Source organism: Macrobrachium nipponense, chromosome 18, assembly GCF_015104395.2.
Source record: "Macrobrachium nipponense isolate FS-2020 chromosome 18, ASM1510439v2, whole genome shotgun sequence".
NCBI classification, from domain to species: Eukaryota; Metazoa; Arthropoda; class Malacostraca; order Decapoda; family Palaemonidae; genus Macrobrachium; species Macrobrachium nipponense.
The window spans coordinates 31362994-31375493 of NC_087211.1; positions in this window are offsets into that span (position 1 = coordinate 31362994).

Below are 12500 nucleotides of genomic sequence, written 5' to 3' on the forward strand. Positions count from 1 at the left end.
ACTAGGTATATAATTATCTTCAATGATTTCAAAATCTAATAGCGATTATAAGGGATTCTATATCAAATGAACAGCATTTGGAACTACTTATAGATTTCTTTGTAATAATTTTCTGCCCTAGCAACACTCATGATAATGTATTCTCAATTGAAGAAACTATATTTGAAACTACATATAGAATTCCCCTCTATAATTTAAAAACCTAATAAAATTTATGATGTTATCTCTTTAATAAAGAACTATTTGATTTTTGCATATAGGTTTCTCTTTATTGATATAAAAAACCTACCAAACGTATGCTATATCGGGCTCTTTATAGTTTAATACCACATTTGCAGCTACTAATATAAATTTCTTTTAAACGATTCGAAACCTAACAGAACTCATGATATTGACTCAAAAATAATGATGCCTTTAGAACTGCATTTAAACACTTCTTTCTAATGGTTAAAACAAGCCTACATAAAATTTTCAATATCCAAAAAATAGTTAAAAGTAATCCTCAAAAACGTGGCTGGCATTTTCCTTTTCCATGAAAGTTCATAGCGGCCATCGTGTTCGATACACTGTCAGCTTTAATAAGTAGAACAGCAGCAAAACCTCCAGCTGGTCTCTTCACATCAATAGAGATTTTGTTTATGGGAATTTTCACACTCCCCACTCTTTCCGTCAAACACAATAAGTGCTTAAGTATTAAGCAACCTCCACTGATCTGAAATTCGGAAAAACAGAGGCAGCTATCAAATTCTGTAACATTTCTGCTTCTAAATTTGCACAGCTTGATTCCTAGTCGGGGTCATATATCTTATTGTATTTTTATTATACTGAATGGCTTATTTCATATCTGGTTTTTGGCAGATGTTTTACAGACAGATGCCCTGCCTGACTCTAGCCCTCCCTGTGTAAATAATAATATATATATGTATATATATATAGATATATATATATATATATATATATATATATATATATATATATATATATATATATATATATATTACATATATATTATAATATATATTATAAATATATATATATTTATATATATATTATAATTATAATATTATAATATATATATATATATATATTATATATTATAAAATTTAAACCATCTCTGCCATAACGCATTAATATCATATAAAAGCGATATTAACTAGGCTTGGAGAGTCAAATAAGTAATATTTCAAATGACAATTATAGTAGAAAAAATATTCCATTTCAAAAGGTCTTTTTTATTTATTTATTTTTTTTTTTTTATTTTTTTTTTATTTTTTTTTTTTTTTTGTCTAAAAACCCACAACAGATGAAGATGGATGAAAGTCATTCTCGTAAATCTGCAATATCAACCTCCAAAATCAGCAGAATACATCTTTTAAGAAGTGAAGAATTTCTTTTTTTTATTCAAAACCTCCTCTCTGATCATGCAGAGGAAGTGCAGATTCAAAGCGTATATTTTGTTTGTCCATTAATTATATAATTTTACTACTATAGTAGATTCACATCAACCGTGTATCTGATGTCTAGACCAATCCCTTACGACACTCCTGATTGGCTATTGATAAGCCAATCACAGGACTGGAAACTCTCAGTCTCTCTCGAGAGTTCACATAGGCAGCATCTATGTTAAAATTCTCCCGAGGGATACTTTTGATAGACTTATCCCTTAGGAGAGGTGGAGCATACATCCTGCCTATGTGAGCTCTCTCGAGAGAGACTGAGAGTTTTCCAGCCCTGTGACTGGCTTATTAACAGCCAATCAGGAACGTCGTAGGGGAGTTCACCTCGATATCAGATGCACGGTTGATGTGAATATAGTTTGCGCAATTTTGACCGAAGATCAGGTAAAATATCCTCCGAAATTTCCTTCTGCGCAATCGAGTTATCTGTACAGCGTATAACGCTGTATGAGCGGCGGCCCATGAAACTTTAACCACGGTTCGGTGGTGGCCTGTCCTATATAATTGCCAGATGGTTGGGTTTTCACCTTGGATAGAATAAAACTACTGAGGCTATAGGGTTGAAATTTGACATGTTTGATGATTGGAGGGTGGTATGATCAACGTACTAATTTGCAACCCTCTAGCCCCAGTTGGTTTTTAAGATCTGAGGGCGGGTAGAAAAAGTGCGGGACGGACAGGGAAAGAAATCTCAATAGTTTCCTTTTACAGAAAACAAAAAACGTATCTAATAATGATACGCATACCATTTCTAACGTGAAATTGAAGACAACTTTAGTAAAATATAAGCACAAAAAACCAAAATGGTGTATAAATCGACACTAGGATCTAATTAAAAAGGAAAATTTATAACAATAATTATGAAAAAAAAAAATTCCAAATGCCTTTTCCTTCAAAGCATAAATTCTTCGTTTCAAACGCCAGAGGTTTAAAATTCAAGAGAAAAACACTTTTTAAATCATTATATATAAAAAAAAACTCACCTGACTACCTTGTCTTTGAAAGCGTAAATTCAGTGAGACTGAACGTGGTTTAAAATAAAAATAAAACCCAAGGTTTATCTTTTCCATTTTTGATGTCTCTCATTGAATTAGAACTATCAAATTTGCTCGGGATTATTTTTCGCCTTTGGAAGACTCTCCAAATTACTCTGTATGTGGTAGAAACGCGGGTTGGGCAAATTGCTTTCTAAACAGAATATTTAACGAGGCTGAGTGAGCTACATGCAAAGTTAAACATAGGAATAAACTTGCTCTCGATTCGCTACAGAAGGTTCGTGTTTTTACTTTTTTTATTTTTTCATTTTTTTGGGGGTTTTTTTGGGGGGCAAGGAAGGATAGAGGCCGGGGGAAAAATAGGTGCAAGAGGTTTAGGAAGCCGAAATATAGTTTTCACAAAATTTTAGAAGGTTATAAAATAAAATCTATTCTTTTGTTTGTTGCATTATTATTATGTTTTTATTTTATTTTTATTTATTTTATTTTTTTTTTCTACGACAAATACAAACGACACTTTTAGCAATATTTCCTGGCTACTAACAGTGATTTACCTTACATTAGCCTCTATTGTTGACCAATGAGGTTACAAGATAAACAAAGAAAAAAATTCTCAAAAAGCGATATTTTTCAATATCAATTTCACTCCCTTGACGTGTCATCTGAAAAACAGAAACGTCTACAACGTCGAATATTATGCAAATGAATAAGACGTTAATAGCAACGTGGAAAAAATACATTCTTGATACATTTATATGTATACATACATTTTATTCTCCCAAGCTAATAGGAGGTCTTAAATCTACTATTTCTGAACAGGACTTATATTTCCAAAATCCATAAACGTACGACCTCTCTCTCTCTCTCTCTCTCTCCCTCCCTCCCCCATCCTCCCCCCCTCCCCCCCTCCCTCTCTCAATGGCCCAACACGCCCTCTTCTTCTTCTCTCCTCTCTCTATCTCTCCTTTTTCTTTTCTAGGAGGCAACTAACTAAATGCTTTAATCACAACACAAAATTATACTCTCTCTCTCTGTGTGAGTGTGTGTGTGTGTGTGTGTGTGTCTGTCTCTCTCTCTTATTTTTTCTAGGAGGGAAACTGAAGGTTTTAATCACAACACAAAAGTATACTCTCTCTGTCTGTCTGTCTGTCTGTCTCTCTCTCTCTCTCTCTCTCTCTCTCTCTCTCTCTCTCTCTTTCTTTTTTCCAGGAGGGTAACTAAATGCTTTAAGCACAACACAAATTATACTCTCTCTCTCTCTCTCTCTCTCTCTTCTCTCTCTCTCTCTCTCTCTCTCTTTATCTAGGGGTAAACTGAAGGGTTTTTGTCACAAAAACACAAAATTATACTCTCATAATCTCTCTCTCTCGAATCTCTCTCTCTCTCTCTCTCTCTCTCTCTTCTCATAGGACACTGTGAATGCACATTAAGACTTGCTCCTGCAGATAAGTGAGGACACAATGTCTCCTCGGAATGGATTAACAAGTCTTTGAGACATCCTAATCCATGTGTAAACACCTTGTAACACCTCCCCTCTCTCTCTCTCTCGTCTCTCTCTCTCTCTCGTCTCTCTCTCTCTCTTTGGTGACCTGAACTTCGTATGTATGCGTGAGTGAAGTTTATTCATCCTAGCCACGTCCTTCGTCCCTGTATAGCGTTGCATCTGGACAGCTGATATTTCTCGACTTCATCCCTTTCCGAGAAAATGTATATATGCCTCCGCTGAGACCCGAGTATTCAAGGCAGATCCGAGCAGTTAAAAGTGCAAATTTTGCTTGCACTTTTTTTTTATTGTTTTTTCTTTCGCGTTTGTCCTGAAAAAGCCGACTGGATGCATGCACTGAGTCCAAACCACAAAACCTTTTTTCTTTTCTAGAGTCTTTATACATTCAACTAAGCATTGTACTACTGACAAGTTTCGTGGTTATCCTTGTTCTCAGAAGCATATGGTTAATTAGAATGTGAGTCACCTCATCGTGACTGATAACCACTTCGTAAATTCTGTATTAACTGTAGTGTTATATTCTTTGGGGACGGTAAATTTCATGTTCTTATAAAACTGTAAAGATTTAACATTATTACTAATATTTCCCAGACAAATGCTCATATATATATATATATATATATATATATATATATATATATATATATATATATATATATATATATATATATATAAATGAAGTATATAGACAGACTCTAAATGAACAGCTCTGGAAAAATATTGAATCAAGTTTGCTGATTTCTTTACCACCTTCTTGTACGAAATGGAAGAAATGCGGATATTATATCCTATTTTTTTCTGAGAGGCAGAAAGATAGAGTATATATATATATATATATATATATATATATATATATATATATATATATATATATATATATATATATATATATATATATATATATATATATATATATATATATATATATATATATATGTGTATACTATATACATCCATCATATATATATATATATATATATATATATATATATATATATATATATATATATATATATATATATATATATATATATATACATATATATATATAAATATATAAACTACATCTTTCTGCCTCTCAGAAAAAAAATAGGATATATCCGCATTTCTTCCATTTCGTACAAAAAAGGTGGCAGGCAAAGAAATAAGCAACTTGATTCGAGGGAGATGTTCTCATTTAATTCCCTTCCAATATTTTTCCAACGATCTTCATTTAGAGTCAGTCCATATACTTCAAGTAATTCCCACCTGAACGGGCGATTCTATAAGATGTTGTAACCTGTATTTCACAAGGAAGTTATTCTGGATCCCTCCTATGGATAAAAGAGAAGTTGGGGATAAAGAGAATATGACAAAACCAATAGGTGCGGGAGCAAAATCACCCCCAGTGAACTCTTGGCGTCGAGAATTCCACTCCGGAATTTTTCTGGTCCAAAGTTTTGTTTAGAACTTACTCTTAATGTTTCGTAGTTTGTGTCCATTTCGTCTCGGAATATCGCGACCTCCTATGGAGGCAGACTACGTTGGAATTGAATTGTTCCTTTTCAAAATCAATTCACTATTATGTTTCTGTGATATTTATTTCCAATATATCTATATATATATATATATATATATATATATATATATATATACATATATATATATAGATATATATATATATATATATATATATATATTATATATATATATAATATATATATATATATATATATATATATATATATATATATATATATATATATATATATCGAATTTTAATAGCCACAATGCCCTATTAACTTGGAGTTTAAGGATTTGTAGGGCCAAGTGTATCCAAAAAAAGACCAAAGAATTTGAGTAAAGTTAAAGAGGGCATTGTGGCTATTGCAATTTCATATATATCTGGTAAAATTTCCTGCAGTTTCTATATATATATATATCTATATATAATATATATATATATATATATATATATATATATATGTGTGTGTGTGTGTGTGTGTGTGTGGGTGTGTGTGTGTGTGTGTGTGTGTATAGAATCTACAGGACATTCCTTACCATATATATATTATATATCATATATATATATATATCTATATATATATAATATATATATATATATATATATATATATATGATATTTTGAATATATAAATTCCCAGGAACATGAAAATAACAAAATTACTTTTTTGAAAAGAAACCACATTCCAACATTGTTTTTATTTTGAAAGATTCGATTTCAAAATAAAACTATTTTGGTTCATGACAAAACAATTATTATCCGAATTTTTTTTATAACATCCCGTGGTAATTCTATGCTTTAGTACTTAGCTGCAGCCCCATAATCAAGTATTTAATTCCTTTTTTGGTAAGCTTTCTCTTTTAGCTAGCTTTTAGTGATTCACATTTCATTTCTACCAAATACAAATGTAGCAACAAAGAAATGATTTGGGGTTTATATTCAGAAGGGCGTCAGCAGCATGTATGAGTTTTTTTCATCCAAATTCAAAAATTTTATTCTTTGTACACACTAGTAAACATATAAGATACTATGATCCATAAGTTTCGGTCCACAGAGCAAATTCGGGAAAGTAAACGCTTAAAAAATGTCATCATTGTATAGCCATCCTCCAGCCACGGGATACCCCACCCCCCTAAACCAGATTAATTATTTGACGTTAGAAAGGAAATCGTCGTGACTGATACTGCATCAAAAGCCACCGTTTATCTTAATGCTTTTTACGACTCAATAATTTAGGATGAAAAGGATCGGCTTTACCTATAAAATGCTTGTGCCCTGAATACTACGAGACTATAATACTTTAATCGGGGAATATTTTTTGTTTTGTCGAAAATTCGCTTCCGAATCGGAATATTTAACGAGGATACTGAGGCCAAGCAGGAGGTAAACACAAGGATAAACTCACTCTAACTGCATTGCGGAATGTTTCCTTCTTCTTCCTTCTTTGTTTGGTCAGAAAAGAGGCAAGAGAAAGACAAGAGGCGATGAAGAAATTGCGAGGGAAGCAGGGACGGAATAGAACTGAGATTTTCTACTACATACACATACAGTAAATGTCTTTAGTTATGGATTAGTCTGTTATTTTGATTTCATGAGGTAGGCTATGTCAACTAAATCAATTAAGCAGCCAAACACTGGAACAATTAGGTATGCTTTGTTCAACTACTCTTACTTAATTTTCAATATGTATATATGTATATATATATATATATATATATATATATATATATATATATATAGTATATATATATATATAGATATATATATATATATATATAAAAAAAAAAAAATTATAAATATATATATATATATATACTCATAGTATTTATATAAAAGTGAAAAGGGTTTTTTTAATTACAAAATAATGCAATTTATGGATTGAATTGTGTGTAATTTTAATATGCTCCATTATTATTATTATTATTGTACTTAGGAAGAGACCCTCTCTCAGCATACTTTATTAAAAGTATGGCTACTTTCAGCGCGTTACACTTGTAGAGATTCTTCTCTATTTTGCGAATAGAGGCTTTTTTTCCGTGGTACTTAAACAGGCTAGTAGAGCGCCTAACATTGACTCTGATCTCTCTCTCTCTCCCTCTCTCTCTCCTCTCCGGGCCACCTCCCTCTCTCTCTCTCTCTCTCTCTCTCTCTTTTCTTTTCTTTAAGCGAGCTTTCGTCTGGAGCTACTAGACATCTTCGGGCTGGGATAAGGGTAACCCCAGGACGATTGTAAAAATAGTTATTCTTTCTACCTACATTTAAAAGATTATATTTTTATCCAAATTCTGACATTGTGAATACTATCAAATACGTATTGGAGTAAAATCCACAGCAGTAATGCGTGTTTATTTTTTATTATTTTAAAATATATACAGCTGCATATATATTTTAAATAAAACAAAACCAAAAAAGCATAATTTCTGTGGATTTACTTACCCAGTTTTACTGACTTATTTTGTTATGAGTTTTATTTGAAATACAATATCATGATTTAGTTGCGATGTAGTGATGTTGTTTTTAACGTTGTGGATGGCGGTTGGAGATATTTTTGGCCTTTTTAATATTAGTTCCTACCATGAACTCAGAACGGAAAATGGAGAAATAATAATAAAATAGAAAAAAACTTCCTTTCCTTTCGGATACAGAAAGTGGATATATTTTAAAAAAAAGTATCCTCTTTGATCCATTAGTAGCAAACGTCTCATCATACAAAAGATATTGCACTTTTGATATGATGAGACGTTTATTTAGTGAATCCGTAAAGGACTTTTTTATTTATCCACTTTCTGTATCCGGAAAGGATGTTTTTTTTTTTGTCTCCACCTTTTCCGTTTTGAAATGTTTTAGTAGGAACTAATGAAAAAAGACTGATATATGCGTAAAATGGCATCACTGTCTCGAAACTAATCTAATATTGTATTTTATAGTATTCATAATGCAGAATTATGATAAAAATGTAGAATATTTAGTATCACAGTACAAAACAATATTATATAGGTAGAACGATCACTATATTTACAATAATCCTGGCCACGTTATCCCCAATACATACATACATACATACATACATACATACATACATACTACATACATCATACAAACATACATACATACATACATACATAAACGTGCATATAAAATAAACAACTTTCTCAATTTCCTTTTTGTTTTCTCTCTCGTCTACCAAGACATTCCATTGTAAAGATTGGGGTAGCTTGGAGTTTGTTATCTTAGAGGAGCATAAGCTCTGTGCTCAGTTTATTGTACAATGGATTCGATCTCAAACAAAAGTAAACAGCTCTAGATTATACTTTTCCTAGCTATGTTGTCCGAAAAAAAAAAACATATCGAAGAAAATGCTTTCAACACTGCCAAATACAATATTTCGAATCCTTACGAAAAACAGTAAAACACATAAAACTCTTCTCCCTAAAAGGTATTACGATTGTGACAAAAACGTCGAGCTTCTAAACCCTATTGTATTTTTTTTAAGTATCAGGGAATCATAGGATGCCCTCTCACTGAAATAAATTCAAGTGAAAGAGAAACTAAGTCCAATGTTTACAGAGTACCATTATGGAGATTGTTGAAAGTTTGTCGGGGCAAACTCGACTATATCTTTATATCCCTATTGCATAGTATAGTTGGAACGTAAAATCATTTTGGTGCAGTTTACAGAAATGATATATTTTCATTCTCATCAGAGATTTTGGTCATTGCATTGACTGAACAGAAGCGAGATTTCTTCACTATTTACAGTGTCTGTTTAAGCAACTTCACGTGCAATGCTTTCACAGTAGGTTATCACTGCTTTTTACATCCAACACCCTTCATCTATTGTAGTTGGGGGTTATATTTGTCCTAATTAACTGATGATGAAGTGGGGAAGGGGTGACACGATAGAGTTGCAGTGGTTCCTGCTAAGTTAGCAGGTATGTGCAGTTGCATGACTGATTCCTCTCCTTTTATCCTTACTGAGACTAAGTGATAAGCCTCGTCCATATAGCTTTAGTTGCAAACGATCCGAATTCCCAAGTCTTCAGCATCACTTAGAAATGCAAAGTTGTTCCTCATCACACGAGCATTGACAGTATACAAGTAAGGATAATCTTGGGACACTGGACATTATTCCATCTCAGCGTCGTTATGGTGCGCGGTTCCATAACCGGGAATCTCGTATATTCATCAAGATGTCTATGCATTAATATTTTTTTCTACATCGTGGCTGCTATATCCGTCATCAGTATAGCAGGCATCCTCAAGAGTTCAAGAGAAGAAAACATTCTCCTTGCATTCTAATAATTTACTTGTTTATTCTATTTATTTATTAACTTTTGTTTATTTTTTTTCCTAATGACTGATCTCTTCTTCTTATATTTTCCATTTACATTCTGTCAGTTCTTTCAGATGATATAATATTCTTTGGAAGATCGACTTTCAAGGATAATAGCTTCTGTGGGGCTTGTTCCATATGAAAGGGGTTTCATTTTCTGGGGGGGGAAATAATAATAAAAATAACAATAATAAAAACTAGGGACTGAAGTACCTCCAGGACTCATGCACAAGAGTGTGCTCCTAGAAACAGCGCACATAGTGGGAAAGTGATGGACTCCTAAGGTGGCAGGATGCGACCCAGAACCCTACACTGTAACCCCCCCCCCCCCCCCCCCGCCCCCCCCAACCCAAACAATACTATTTTGGCTATCTATCCCTACCTATTCAAGCATGCGTATCCTTCCACAGATTCTGATTATCGTCCCTATTTTTTTTGTCAGAGAATTATTCTACGAGTTACCTTGCTAGAAGTGTAAAAAGGTGGCTTAATCGCCACAGTCCTTCATTCAATAATTTTCCAAAGTAACGTCCTGATTCCTTCAACGCATTTAAGGGGAATTTGAGATGCAGAATAAGTCAAGGATCTGTTCCGAATTACATTAATTAATCTCCCGAGAACGAATGATACATCACACGGAGATGGAAATCGGAGAGTGATATATACTCCCAGTAATTTCTAACCCAGTATATCAGCGCGATCGTGTACATTATTAATGTTCATTAAAATTGGTGTTTGAAACTATCAGAATAATATGAATGGAGGTAATTATTGAATTAAGGGTTTGTGTTTAGTTTTATTGATGTGTTTAGCATAATTGCAAGCCTTCATTGCATGCCAAAGTGTCTACTCTATTATTGTTGCTATTTTTGATGGAAAGCGTGCTTTCTTTTTCCCGCTATGAACAAACATTATGACTTTTGTGTATGATTATCGAATTAGAAATATTTAGACCTTGAAAAATAAAAATCGACCGAATTATCTATGGGCATAAAAGTTATTATTTTTTTATTTTAAAAAAAATACTTTCGGACTGCAAATTCATCTAGTTAAACGTATCTGTTTATGTTAATATTAAATATATTTTCCTTTTTAAAACTTAAAAACTTTTATTCCACATATAATACACATGAAAGCCATTACATATATTTGCTGAATCAAAATTAACAGGCAAAAACGTAACCTGCATGTCCTAATATTAATATATAAGAAAACCCGTTTATTCTTTTGTAGTCCCTACAAAAAATATACGCAACAGTTGTATGTACTGTAGAATTTGTAATATTATTCTTAAAAAAATTTACACACATATAATAAGCATGAAAATATTTCATACCTTCACTGAATGCAAAATGCCAAGCAAGACGTACCTGCTTGTGTTAATATCATAACGTACCCGTTTATTCTTTGTAATGACTGCCACAATATACAGTTGTGTGTACTGTAGAAATTGTAATATTTCTTCGAACAAAAATATACTCCTTTGGGATGTTTTTAAACCAACCAAGAAAATGTATCTCCATATGCTAATATTTATTTATATAATCGTTTATTCTTTTGTAATCACTACTAAAATGTACAGATTTATATACTGTAGATTTTTTGTAATATTAAAAAAAAAACATAAAATCTACTCGACACATAATAAGCTTACAATTACTTTGTATCCTTTGGGATCGGGAAATTGACTAAGTTAAATGTGTATCTATATGCTAAGATTACATGAACAAAATCCTTTTATCCTTTTGTGATGATTTAAAAAGAAATGTGTATAATTGTGTGCACTGTAGAATTTGTAATGTCCTTTCTTTAAATAAAAAAGATTTTACTCCACATGTAATAAGCTTAAAACGGTTTTATAGCCTTTTGACTGCAATATGAACGTATTTCAAAGTGCTAATATTATATCCAGAAACCCCGTTTATTTTTTTTTTTTTTTAAACTAAATTCAGAAATCTACGGAAGTATATATTCAAGGTTCTTGTATACTTTTACATGGGCTTTTAACTCCTTAACTATTAAAGCCTATGTGAATTCGAGGTGGAGAACTGTAAACACTGCTAACCTTTGAAGTGCCTTTATCTGGGAAATCCAAAACTTTGATCAGGAATTATTCATTAAACTATCCTCTGCAAATCGGAAATATTTAGCTAAGTCAATCTTTTTTTTCGTGATTTCCGATATGGATCTAATTATATGCAAACACGGTTTCCTTTTCGTAGTATTTGCCCTCCCTTACGCCTGCGCAGTTGTCCAATCAATGCTTCAAGAAATATAAAACGTATTTTGCTGCTGCTGTTTGTGTTAGGAATTTTGCTCTGCACGTATATAACGTTTATGGACGTGAATTAAAAACGAGAGGAATCTTCGTGCAACTTATTATTAGAAATAAATTTCAAAAGATGTCATTATGTAAATTTTCTCTGAGATTAGATATTAATTAATTTCAAAAGATATCATTATGCAAATTTTTCTTTTGAGATTTATATATTTCTTAGTTGGCCAAAACTTTTGATATTTAAGAGCTTCGAAAATAAATTTTAATCATTTTACAAAATTAGAGAATATTAGTATGTCATAAAACTAGCCCGTCGATATGTGCATCTAATGTATACCGTTTTGTAAACAGTAAAATATCAATATTGAAAAACTAATTGGACAGAAAAGAAAACGTCAAAAGTATGGATTATAATGTGAGACGAGAGAA